We start from the raw sequence: 14,838 nt of genomic DNA on the forward strand, positions 1-14,838 counted from the left end.
TTTATGACTTATCCAACCAAACTTGTTATGGAAGGGATTTGGCGAAGGAGCCCTGGCAAGGAATAATGTACACACACTTTGCTGAGGTGTAGCTAGTATCATATAGCTTAGCCATCTTTAGTGGCCACGCCACGTAACAGAGTACAGATGCAGTGCAGGAATGGGAGCTTTAATATCCTGGAAACCTCACTAACAAAGACAATGAGTTCAATAGAGAAAATGAAATTTAATACAGGATTTCAAAGAAATGTTCCATTGTCAGTTTGTCTACATAAATTCTCTCTCCCTTCACCCCTATCCCTCCCCAGATCATTTTTATAGACAATGAATACATTGTCTCTCTTCATTGACAATACTCTAAATATAGGAAATACTTCCTCAGGACAAGCTAAATGGCTCTCATCTCTATCTTTTTTCACCAACACTCCCCCCGCCCTTTCTTAATGGCTTTGTAAATCTATTAGCACATTTTGGAGCTGTCTTCATTATAGAAACAGACAAGTTACTAATTGATCTTTTCTGAAGATGCTATCCAGTACAAATGAAGAAATTTTAAGATTCATGAATGTAATGAGGATGTCTTATTTCCATATTTTGGTACTTAATATAAATTTTAATACTTAATACAGTGTCTGTTGAATGTGTGAATGAATGAATGAAAAGAGCTTAGAGATTTGGTCTTCACCAACATGATCAAAAAGACACAACAGTGCTTTTTTTTAAAAAAAATAACATTTTAAGCTTATAGTTCCTAATCATTTCGCCAAAAGACTGTTCTCTTGATTCTCAGAAGTTCCTACCAGTTTGATTCTGATTTAGAAATGGAGAAATCTCTCTTTTTGATGCCTGTGTTTGCCTTACCTGAGTATTTGGAAGTACTCTGACCAAAAGCAGAATGGAATTCAATCTTTCATTGGAGATTTAAAATTACTGAATACTGGTATTAAAGTAATATTTTAGTAAATTCAAAGTCTTCAGTCAGCTGCTGACTGAATTTATCACTTAAGTAAAAAAATATGTTTAGCTTAATAAAAGTTAACAAAGCATGCTGAGTTAAATTGTGTGAGGGAGTGGTGAGAGGGGTTGTGAGCAGAGTGAAGAGTAAGAACCAAGACCTCCTAGGAAGTCACAGCTACTGTCATTTTCTCATATCTGGAGTCAAAATCACTTCAAAGTTAGAAAACATTCAAGGATGTAATTCCTTATTTTACAGATGAGGAAGCTGAAAGTTAAAGTAATCCACACCCTGGTGGGTTTTTAGTAACTAAACTATTCAGAGAGAGGTCGAACTATTCGTATGTTGAGGCTTTAGTTTAACTAATCTGAATGAAATAAACAGGGAAAGTATTGACTGATTCTCATACTGTTATTTTACCACACTCTTCAGCTCTGAGGAAAGGGGCATAAAAACCTTGAATTTTATTCCTGTTGCTCAGTGACAGTGTTCAGAGAAATGTGGCATTTTTGCCATCATTTTGGCAAACTTGGTTATTTTTGTATGGCTGTCTGTCCCTAAACTAGATTATTAAGGATATTCTTAACTTTGTTCTTTTTAATGTAAAAACTAGAAGAAATATTTTAAAAGCACTGAAATGTTTTCCTATGCTATATCCAGGTGAGTAGAGGGGGAAAGTGAAGGAGGGGGAAGGTAAAAGGATATGCTTTAAATATTATTCAATTATAAGATAGGTATTAAAATTTTAACTTTTACAAAGTTAATGCTACTTAAAGGACATAGCACTTTTTAAATTTTTCTGTTAAATCTTCTAAACTACATATAGAGTTCCTGTGATTTGCCTCTTTAAATATTGTACTATTTATTTTTTACTGATATATGCAATGTTAATCTGATTTAGAAAAATACTTTTTTATGAATAATAATTACTTAGTAATATCCTGGCACAAAAGCTATGTATCTGCACAAGGTAATTAGACATTACAGATAAGGGGAAAAAAAAGAGAGAAAATAAAAATCACATACAATTCCACCATCTAGAGATATTTCTCTTATAATGTAGATCTTTGCTGTTAAAAATGATGTTTCTGACAACCTGGATCAATTGTCAGCGTGTGAGTGAGCCCCCTGGCACATTCCAGCCCAAATGAGCACCCAGATTGAAACAGGAGGGAAGGGAGCAGGGGACAACTTTTAAAAGAATGACATAGACATAGGACATGACAAAAACTGGTTAGAACTAACTAGGTCCAAGATGGGAGAAGATTTGACTTCCAGTAAACCTTGAGCCTCATTATACACTCATTGTAATACATTAGCATGCTAAATGACATGTGCCACATCATGGCCACCAGTGCCATGACAGTTCTTAGGCCAACCAAAAAAGGCCAAAAAGTGGGCGGTGGCCCAGGGGAAATCTCCACCCTTTCCCCAAAATATTGATAGTTGGAGTAATCCTCTCACTCATTAGCCTATGAAATTACCCAGCCCATAAAAACTAACCATTCCATATTAGGGACCGCTTGCCTTCTGAGATGGCCCACACTCTGTCGGTGGAGTGTGTTTCTCTCTAAATAAATCTGCTTCTTACCTATCACTCTGTCTCTCGATGAATTCTTTCTGCATTGAGACATAAGGAACCTGAACTTCATTAAGTTCTGAGACTAGGTGTGTGATCTCAATTAAAAGACCATGGGTTCTGGCTGGTTCGAGTCCCAGCCCATGGGCTCAAGTCCCAATCTGGGTTTCAGCTGAGTTCAAGTCCCAGTACGTGCAATCAAGTCCAATCTGAGGTGTATGGTTTCAGCATGACTGAGGCCACAGTCAACACGATGTAGTCCATTAGAACTTCCCAGCTGAGCCCAGTCAACCCACAGAATTATGAGACACAATAAAATAGTTGCTGCTTTAAGCCATAGTCTTTAAGTTCCTCTGGTGTGCAGTAGTAGATAACTGAAAAAGCTAATAAACACTGTTAGAAAATCAAAGCTCTTAAAGAATAGACTTTGACGATGTGAGAAAGTGTCGATTTTAAATATTAAAACAGATGCAAAAGAGACAAGGTGTGATTGATATTGTTTAAAAATGTGTGGTAAAGATACTATAATTTAGTACTTCATTTATATATATAAGATCTTAGATAATCATCTTGGTTTTTCACAATTGTATGACTAGAAGGAAATACAGTATGTTACCAGTGTTTGAATAATTTATTTTCCTAAATCTCTTTACCTTTTACAATTAGCAGGTAACACTAATTGTAACACATTAACAACAGACAGAATAAATTTGGTAGTGTGAAAAAAAGTAATGTATATAACAGTAATTAGATCTCAGTTTGTAAGAGAAATTCAGAGTACTAGATCATACAATGTTATGATATAATTTATGATAACCAAGTATTTATTTAATTTAGAGTGTCAATGGGTAAATAAACACAGCTCTTAATGAGCAGATTATGAGTTTAATCCATGATCAAATAACTTCTGTTTTACAGTTAAAATTATTTTTAGAAACAGATGTTTTAAAAAAAAAGTAGTTTGAAATGTTTTATCTTCAATTATGTAATTATGCTAGTTAGAATTTCCAAGAGATAATATATTATATAAAATCATAGAGAGTAGGACATGAATGAGAACTTTGTTCCTATCTAGTTAACCTCTTAATTTAGAGAGAGAGTAATGTAAGCTAAGGAATTGATCAGATCCATAATACAAAGTGGAAACTAAAAAGAGTATAGCAGAGAGATTAAATTTGATCATCCAAGTTGGATCATGGAATATTATCCAGACTTCCTGAGCTCTTGAAGTGGTTGTTGAGTGGTGGGTAGGGCAAGAGGCAGATCATTCCACTAAGGAGGAGTTTTAGTTAGAAGCAAAGTAAAGCACTGAGAAATAGCAATATATATAGTTTTGCTCATGCAGGTCATCATTTGGAAAACCAATTTATCTAACCTTGGAGGAGAATTTTGAATATTACACTAGGTTATACAACATGCTCATATTAGATAAGTGACATCTTAGGAGGTGAGAACTCTAAATATTTTCCACATAATGCCATATTATCTTCCTGAACACTCGAAGGATTTTTCTAGCATTGAAATAAAATTCATTAGTTCTCTATTATAAGCCAACTATTTACAAGGTACAATAATTTTCTGGAGGGTGAGAATATTCTGGCTCTCAACAACAACTTCTGCTAGGTAAGATAAACAGTATTTCATTCATTTAGTCAAATATTTTTTACTGCTCACGTTTGTATTCCAGTCACTTTAATAGATTCTGGGATACACTAGTAAATAAAACAGAGTCTCTACTTACATGGAACTTATATTATTGAGAGGAAAAAAGGTAAGCATACAAATAAATATAAAATATTAGATAGTCATAAAGTTCTTTAAACAAAAGTAATGTAAGGTAATGGGACTATTTTAAATAGGATGATTTGGGAAAACCTTTTCCAAATGCTTATTTTTGGGTAAAAGCTTAAATGAAGTGAGAAACATATAAATAATAAATAAATAAATGTTTGTTTATGTATTTATTTATATTGAGGTACAAGCAAAGTGAAGGATATATACATATCACATCACTGTTTATTTGACATATAAATATTTCCAAAGATTTATATTCTCTAGCTAACCTCAGTAACTTACTCTAGTGCCAGTCTTCTCTCAACAGAGAAAATCTTGCTGTGTAACTTAGAAAATTTTTCATGTAAGATGAATTAATTTTTTTGCATCTACGATTTGATGTATACTTCACTTAATGAAATATTTGTTATTCCTTAGTTACTTACATATAAATTTTAATTATAAATTAATATTGTCTCACTGACATATAAAAATCAGACGGTTAGAAATGTTCCCACAATGGAAGCAACCTAAGTGTCCCTCAACAGATGAATGGATAAAAAGATGTGGCACATATATACAATGGAATACTACTCAGCCATAAAAAGAAATGAAATTGAGTTATTTGTAGTGAGGTGGATGGACCTAGAGTCTGTCATACAGAGTGAAGTAAGTCAGAAAGAGAAAAACAAATACTATATGCTAACACATATATATGGAATCTGAAAAAAAAAATGGTTCTGAAGAACCTAGGGGCAGGACAGGAATAGAGATGCAGATGTAGAGAATGGTCTTGAGGACACGGGGAGAGGGAAGGGTAAGCTGGGACGAAGTGAGAGAGTGGCATGGACATATATACACTACCAAATGTAAAATAACTAGCTAGTGGGAAGTAACTGTATAGCACAGGGAGATCAGCTCAGTGCTTTGTGACCACCTAGAGGGGTGGGATAGGGAGGGTGGGAGAGAGACACAAGAGGGAGGAGATACGGGGATATATGTATATGTATAGCTGATTCACTTTGTTATAAAGCAGAAACTAACACACCATTGTAAAGCAATTATACTCCAATAAAGATGTTAGAAAAAAAAAAATGTTACCATTGAGAAAAATTCACCCAACTCCATAAAATAACATTTACAGGTATAGCATAATTTTATAAATTATACAAAATGTAAGTGTTTTATGATAAGAATGATTACTTTATACTTTTCCATGTTTTCTTTTCTTTTATTTTTGACTTTTAAAATAATAATAGTAGTAGTACCAGAATAATTTAAAATTTCCCCAATAAAAATAACATTCCCACACTGCTTTCCCATGGAAGGTACTTCAAATTGGAAGGGGAAACACCATAAGACTTGCATGTTTCTATAAATGTTTTCTAAGAAATTAGATGCTCTTTTGCCCACACATCTGATTCTGTATCCCAACTAAGTGTATGTTTTAAAAACCTCAAAACTGTGGTGTGTCTTCCATTTATTGTCTATTAGCTTTCAATCTGTATTTAGTTTATGTTAAAAAATTTTTTTATCTAGGTTTGTTTGAGACAACTCTCTACATTTTGTTGGTTTTCTTGAGTCATTTTTTCCAGTTGAATTTTTTTCTTAATTAGTGCATAATTAGAGTAAATATTTTCAGATGTTTCTGAAAGCAAGTGTACCTGTTCACATAATTTAGTGAAAACTAAATAAATGGAGCTACAGTGTTTTCATCAGGACAAAGAAGGTCAAGATATCAAGAGGCAGTTCTCCAAAACAATTGTTTTATATCAGATTTTATGAAGAATTACTCTAAAAATTCTCAAACAGTAGGCCAAGAAAATGTCAAAACAAAAATGTTTAACTTTGGCCATACATGTAAACTATTCAAGTCTGTATGACTCAACCTAAGTGTGCCAAATAATGTTCAAATACTTGAAAAATGATTTTTTTTCTTAATAGTTTACAGAATGTTTTTTTCAACTAAACTTTTTCTGTTACTTATGGGAGAAAATGAGATTCTTGTCACTTGGCATGTTTTTTTTTTTCTCCCCAGACATAACTGACTATTCATTAATTTTATATTGCATAAAGAGATGCAGTATATTTGAATAGAAGCATTTGAAGGCTAAAAATGTACTAAAAATATGAGAAAATTCAGTCCAAATGACTTTACTGATGCAGCTCTGCTAGTTAGCAAATGATACAAACTTGGAGAGGAGCTCTCTTTACTCCTAGATTATTATTTTTTTTCCACTGCATTGTATCAGAGGAATTAGGAAACTGGACTGAAGAAAGGAAATCATTATCATCATCAAATTTTGTTGAGGACTTAACTCAGTCCTTGCTCTTACAGCATGATTTTTATTACATCATTTAATCCTCACAAACACTCCAGAATGTAGGTTGCTATCACTATTCCAATCTTGTGAAGGGGATATCTGAGGCTTCAGGAGATTAAATTACCAGTTTCTAAGTGGCAGACACTTATTGCCTAGATGTCTTTGGTATAAGAGCCCTAATCAGAAAAATTAGTAATAAATGTTTCCTTCTCCCTCTTATCCCATTTTTTAGTTTGTTGTCTTTGAATTATATATATATTTATATATACATATTTTTTTTCTTCTTAAATACTACATGGTTGATTTTATCACGTCAACCATACTTAGTGTTAGTATTTGCTCATCTGTTTTCTTTGTGATTCCAAGAGTGTCAGGGCTCAGGACTCAGGATTTAAGTTTTTGTGTGTTTGATTGCTTAAGTTGATTTTTTTTTTTTTTTTTTTTTGGTATGAAAATTGGCTCATCCAGTAAACTCTCATCCAACATACTTAAAATTTTTGTCTTTAGTATTTAGGACGCTGAGGAGGAACAGTGAGCCACTTCTAAGTTTTGACATCTCTAAAAACCTCTTTCTTTTACCTTAGCTGACTCCAGAAATTCTAGAGATATGCTGTTAACTGGATGTAGTTTTATTTTTTCCCATTTTATTGAGGAATAATTGACATATATCACTGTATAAGTTTGAGGCATATGGCATGATGGTTTGATTTACATATATTGTAAAATGATTACCACAATAGGTTCAGCTAACATTTATCTTCTTATATAGATAGAATAAAAAGAAAAGCAAAAAGGAAAAAAATTTTTTTCTCCTTGTGATGAACACTCTCAGGATTAACTCAGTTAACAACTTTACTATGCATCATGCAGGAGTGTTAGCTCTAGTCACCATGTTGTACTCTGTATCCCCAGCTGGAAGTCTGTGCCTTTTGACTCCCTTCTCCAGTTACCCCTTGCCCCACCCTGTGCCTCTGATAACCACAAGTTTGATCTCTTTTTCTATGAGTTTGTTTTTTTTTAATTTTTTTTTTTTTTAGATTCCACATATAAGTGAGATTATACAGTATTTGTCCGTCCATGGCTGACTTATTTCACTTAACACAATGCCTTCAAGCTCCATCCATGTTGTTACAAATGGTAGGATTTCCTCATTTTATATGGCTGAATAATATTCCATTGCATATAGTATTTACCACAACTTCTTTATCCATTCATTCATCAATGGACACTTAGGTTGTTTTCATATGTTGGCTATTGTAAATAATGCTATGAACATGGGGATGTAGATATCTTTTTAAGTTAGTATTTCTGTTTCCTTTGGATATATTCCCAGAAGTAGAATTGCTAATAATATACAGCAGTTCTAGCTTTAATTTTTTGAGAACCCTCCATACTGCTTTCTATGGTGGCTGCACCAATTTACAATCCCACCAGCAGTGCACAAGGCTCCCCTTTTCTCCACATCTATGCCAGCATTTACTCTCTCTTGTTTTTTTGAGGATGACCATTCTAACAGGCCTGAGGTGATATCTCATTGTGGTTTTAATTTGCATTTCCTAATGATGAGTGATGCTGAACATCTTTACATGTACCTATTGTCCCTTCGTATATATTTTTTGGAGAAGTGTCTATTCAGGTCCTTTGCCCATTTTTTAATTGAGTTATTTGGGTTTTTGCTATTGAGTTATATGAATTCTTTATATATTTTGGATATTAACCTCATATCAGATATATGGCTTACAAATATTTTTCCCCATTCCATAGGTTGTATTTTCACATTGTTGATTTTTTTTTCTGTGCAGAAGTATTTTAGTTTGATTTTTATTTTTTTATTTTGTGGCTTGTGCTTTAGGTGTCATATCCAAAAAATCATTACCAAGACCTATGTAAGGAGCTTTATTCCTGTGTTTTCTTCTAGGAGTTTTGTGGTTTTAGATCTTAAAACCTTTTAGATCTTTAAACCTTTAATCCATTTTGACTTAACTTTTGCAAGCGGTGTAAGGTTATGTAATTTTATTTATCTCTTATATAATAAGTACAGATTTAACTAAAGCACCCTTAGGAACATTTACGAAGCAGTAATTTTGAGAAATAAATAATAGCAATTATTTTAAAACATCTGAAAATCAAATCCATGTTCTAAATATTTTAAAGTAGAGCTTTAATGCTGCCTACCAATCCTATAAATTCCTCAGATCACATTTCTTTCTCTCTTAATTCTTTTTCTAATTCGGTCTTTTAGAGAGAATTGGCTATAACTGCTCTTTCTAATAACCAACTGCTATCAGCTTCTGACACACTGAAACTTTTGTCATTACCAGCAACCTTTGACAGTCATATCTAGAGGAAGCATTTCTGTTGGTGTCTTTTACTTCCTCTCTTTTGATCTCTGTCACTGTTGAGCACCCTAATCCTTGCAAGACCCCGTTCTCTTGAAGTCTGTTATATCATTGTTTCCTGGATTGTGTTCTACATAGCTCTCTTGTGTCCGTCATTGTCTTCTCACATTTTACTTAATAATTATCAGTGTTTCACATAGTAGCATTCTAAGCTTTTAATATTTTTCCTTCTCCTTGTGATAAGTCATCCATATCCACACATTTTATTAATGTTTTATGAGCCATTAACTACCAAATTTGTATCTTTAACCCAGACCTAATTGTTGAACTCCAAATGATTAATGGCCCTCTCTATTTAAAAAAATTTCAAACAAGGATTTACCTCTTATTCCAAGTCTTCTCTTCTTCTGAGTCTATCTTGATGAATGATACCTGCAGATAACTACTCTTTAACCCAAATACCTGGGAATTTTCTTAGTACACATATTCAACACATTTAAGCTAGTGTCATGTTTTTTCTTTTTTTAAAAAATAAATTTATTTATTATATTTATTTACTTTTGGCTGCATTGGGTCTTCGTTGCTGTGTGCAGGCTTTATCTAGTTGCAGTGTGCAGAGGCTACTCTTCATTGCAGTGTGCGGGCTTCTCACTGCTGTGGCTTCTCTTGTTGCAGAGCATGGGCTCTAGGCACGCGGGCTTCAGTAGTTGTAGCACGTGGGCTCCGTAGTTGTGGCTAATGGGCTCTGGAGTGCAGGCTCAATAGTTGTGGCTCACAGGATTAGTTGCTACTCAGCATGTGGGATCTTCCCAGACCAGGGTTCAAACCCGTGTCCCTTGCATTGGCAGATGATTCTTAACCACTGTGCCACCAGGGAAGCCTAGTGTCAAGTGTTTTCAATTCTCCCTTTTTAATATCTTTTCCAACTGCTCCAAACTCTCCATTACCACTAATACTGCCTTAACTCAGAATGATCAGAGTTTATAAAACGCTTTCAAGCCAGGAGAAAACAATTGAAAATAAAATGGCATATGGAAGCCCATATATACCAGAAAAAAGCATATTTATTCTGATCACGTAGGAGTGGAAAGAGACTCAAAGTGCTGTTCATTATATATCCCTCTCACCTCCTGCTGGAATTTCTGTGATACCTCTGTATCCTCTGGGGCTTAGTAGAAATACCTTTAAAATGTTATGTTCATTTTGCTATGTGAAAGAAGCTAGGCTCCAGAAAGGCTACAACTGTATGTCCCCTTTATATGGCATTCTTAAGAAGGAAAACTATAGAAGTAGACAACACATGATTAGTTGAAAAAAGGAAGGAAATGACCATGCAGGAGCAACACAATGGAATTTTTGGGGTGATAGAACTGTTCTGTATGGTACTCTTGTTGTGTAAGTTTTCTCACTGTCAGAAAAAAAGAATTTACAAATAAGCAAGTAGGAAGAAGACTAGAAGTGCTGGATTGAAGTTGGAGATAAGGGCATAAGCTCATGTTTACTATAATAGATATACAGATAGATATGAGAAATGAAATATTTCCTGCCATTTCAGTAAACAAAGGATGTCACAGTCCTCAGCAATTTCAGCCCTCCAGTGTAAGCCAGTGAGCCCTGAGGAAACTCAGGATGTGAAAATACAGGATACTGGCCCCAGATAGTTGAGGTGCATATCAAAGGAATGACTTCAGGCCTTCCCTGGTGGCGCAGTGGTTGAGAGTCTGCCTGCCGATGCAGGGGACATGGGTTCGTGCCCCGGTCCGGGAAGATCTCACATGGCGCGGAGCGGCTAGGCCCGTGAGCCATGGCCGCTGGGCCTGTGCGTTCGGAGCCTGTGCTCCACAACGAGAGAGGCCAGAGAGCTCAGACTCTTGCATTTTGCCATATAGAAAAGTGCTAAATTCCTTAACTGAGGATATCTGGTTCAATTAACAATAATCTTTTGATGTTCCCGACTACCTGCCCTTTGTTGCAAAACGTCTATAAAACCTGGCTCCCCACTTCGCATCCTTGGAGAAGTTTTCTCAGGGTTACCTGAGATGCTGCCTCCCGGGCTTGAAGTCCTAAAAATTCCCACTGAATAATACATAACTCTCAACTTTTAGGTTGTGAATAATTTTTTAAGTCCACAGTTAGATACAGAAATATGGATATGTGTGCATAGGTAGTTAGTATACAAATGCATATTTCCTAGTTCTGTCTGCTGAGAAGGCCTATAAGTAGTAACATCCTAGTAGCAATGAATTCACCTGGTACCTGGATCTTGATTTCTAAATACAGTTCATCAGTAAAAGAGACCTGGGCTCCTTGGAGAAACGGTTGATATTAGGACTTGTCAGGGAAAATGCAAAATAAGCCTAAAGAATAGTATAATACTAGAAAGTTAGGAACAACAACAAAAAAGGATGCAGAGATAGAGTCATATCAAAAAGACAAAGGAGCCTACCTGAAAGAGTTCCCAATGGCCAATGCTGGAACAATTTGAACAAGATAAGTAACAATATTATTGGATTATAACACCTCTCCCCTAAAATATATGGGTATACACTGATATAAGTGAATCATTGAAGAAATAAATAAATAAATAAATGGAGGAAAGGGAAGAGATATATCTTTCTTACAGAAGGATTCCAAATAATAGATGAAGAAGAAATGAGGGAAATAGAAAATCACCATTAGAACATCACAGTAATACTTGCTATAGACAAGATCCACTGATGAATGCTGTACGTATTTAGTGGGCAAAACTTTAAGGAGAAACAGGGTATTTACATAGACTCAAATGATTAGGGGATGTTACAGAAATTTTCAGTGTCCTGTGAATGGGTTCTCTAAGAATGTTTTCCAAGATTCAAGTATAGAATTTGTTTTATTTTTAGTTACATTTAACTTTATACCTTTAGTTCCTTGATTGTGACTTGCACTACATAGCCCACTAAATATTAGTGTTTCTCATACAATAGTGAAAAATCAAAACAATGTAAATGCCTAATAATAGAGTTTCATCATGTTATATTTATATGTTGAAATGTACAGCCATTAAAAAGCTTTTTTTTTGCCGAAACTAATAATACTGGGAAATGATCATGGTAAAATGATAAGTATGTAAAAGCAAACATATAAACTGTATATGTACTATGAAACAATTTTATTTTTAAAAATATGTGTATAAACAAATATATAGAAAAAAGACTAGAAAGAAATACATCAACAGGTTAATAGTGTTTATCTTGAACAGTAGAACGGCAGTTGATTTTTCTCTTCTTTTTTATACTTTCCTCCAATGAACATGTGTTTGTTTTATTACCAGAAAAAAATAGCAATAACACAAAAGTCACTTCCATGGTTGACGTTGTCCAAATCCTTCCTCATGTGGATCTGTGTTAGGCTACTCTGGCTATCAACCAATTCTGGCACTGGGAGTAGATCTCAAAGGGCCAAAACAAAGGAGAGCCATCCTACCAGAGACAGTCTAGAGTTGGAAGTGTCACAGGGTTGAGTATATATCAAAAAATTATTAAGGAGGATTAATAACCAAAAATCGGGAAGACTGAATATAGACATCCAAATCCAAAGGTAAATCATGTAGCTTCAAATAAGAGCCAGGGCTAAGAGTCAGAGCCATACTGAAAATAAGAATGAGAATAGGAGCGGGTTAGAGAGGAATTGATGGGACGCTTGATGATTGTCATGAATTCCCCAAATGGGTCTGTGGCTCATTTTCATTTGGGTTACTTGTTCTAAGGAGTTCAGGCTACCTTAAATGCATAGTGTTAAGATAGCAAGGAAAGAGAAAAAACTGATTTCAAAATATCAATTTCATTTTACAATGTTTAATGTATCTTGAGAAACACATATTTCCAGACTTTTTCTTTCTGCCACATCCTTATCTGTCAAAGTTCTTGATGGTCTAGCTCAAGTTCCACCTCCTCTTTAAAATCTTCTTTAGTCCCCCGATTGGATGTGATTTCTCACTCCCCCCTTTAAAGTCCTGCAGATTCTCTTTATACTATTTGTAAAGAATACAAGTTTGTCAGCACATTGAAATAGCAAACTGGCCTTTTGGGTTTGAAAACTTACAGAAGCCTGGGTTGACATATATTATACTGTTTTATGTGACACGTTGTGTGTAACTTTTAGTGAACTAGCTAAATGACAAAGTGCTACAAACATACACATATTAAGATAAAAATAAGGAAGGTTGTCACCCACTGCAAATATACTCCTCTTGGAAGATATATTTTATCTTAGTAGCTATACTTTCACATACCTACTAGGTACTTTCCTGCTTGCTTTTGAGTCATAAATTATTCTTTAAAACCTGGCATACTTCCCACTGTCAGAGTTTACCCATTAAATTATAATCTCGAACATTTCCTTTACCTAGCCTGGTAAGGTTTTATTTAGGCCTCCAAGACACTGACATTTTCCAGTTAATCATGTAACAGTACTGCTGTTGAGATTAGGGCAGAGGAGGGCAATGGGATAATCTGTCACAGTCTCATTTAAAGACATATAGATAGCAGCAAATTATTGTCATTGCTGCTTTTTCCCACATTATGCAGATTTTCAAATTAATGAAATGACTTTGATATTTCTGATTCCTAAAATTTTTCTTCTAGGATATGGTAGTCTTTTTATGAGAATATTGCTATTTCTTACTATGTTGTGTTGCCTCTAATAATCTGGAAATCAACTTTCTTTTCTTGTTGACTTATGAAATATGTATTCTGATATGAATTTTCAGCACCACACATAACAAGGCTCTTCTTATAACTTCTTACTTGATGTCTCCATACAGAGCCCCACAGATGCCTTGAGCTCAAAGAACAGAATTATGGTATTCTACCCTTTCTGCCACTTCTGAAAGGTTCTGTTTTAGCATCTGCATCTGGGAATCATTCTAGTTCTCTCTCCCTCACTTCCCATATCCAACCAACCACCACTTCTCACAGCACACAAAAAATAATTACAAGTGGGATAAAATTACTGGGATTTTAGGTGGTCAGTAACATAGTACCCCCTTTTCTTTGTCCATGGCAGAACCAATTGAGAAATATAGCATATCAGAAAGTGGAGATCATAATTTTTTTTTTATATGTAGTAGTTTGTATCTCTTAATCCCCTATTCCTGTATTGCCCCTCCTCCTTTCCCTCTCCCCACCGGTAACCACTAGTTTGTTCTCTATATCTGTAAGTCTGTTTCTGTTTTGTTATATTTATTCATTTGTTTTATTTTTTAGATTCCACATGTAAATGATAACACAGTATTTATCTTTTTCTATGACTTATTTCACTAAGTATAATATCCTACAGGTCCATCCCTGTTGTGGCAAATGGAAAAATTTTATTCTTTTTTACAGCTAAGTAATATTTCAATCTATATGTACCACATCTTCTTATCCATTCATCTGTCGATAGACACTGAGGTTGCTTCCATATCTTGGCTATTGTAAATAACACTGCTACAAACATTGAGGTGCATGTATCTTTTCAAATTAGTGCTTTTGTTTTCTTCAGATGTATACCCAGCAGTGGGATTGCTAGATCATATGGTAGTTGTATTTTCAGTTTTTTGAGGAACCTCCACCCTGTTTTCTGTAATAGCTGCACTATTAAATATTACCTTAATTGCTGCTAAACTCCTGAAGCTGTATGAGCTAAACTGACTGACTAGAAAGTAGTGGTAGCCCCTGGCTCCTCTCATACATCCCATCTATGTCTTAAGAAAGTTCTTCTAGGAGTAAATTTGGTGTTGAAAAACTAACGTAATAAGCTTTCTGCCTCCCACTGGTCTGGTAGAGAAAGAAGAAGAGACATTCAAATCCTCAGTGATAGCAGATGATTAACATAAAAGACGGACCACTG

This window comes from Aethalodelphis obliquidens, unplaced genomic scaffold (genome assembly GCF_003676395.1).
Source record: "Aethalodelphis obliquidens isolate GAN/ISIS:26980383/991018 unplaced genomic scaffold, ASM367639v1 scaffold8, whole genome shotgun sequence".
Classification (NCBI taxonomy): Eukaryota; Metazoa; Chordata; class Mammalia; order Artiodactyla; family Delphinidae; genus Aethalodelphis; species Aethalodelphis obliquidens.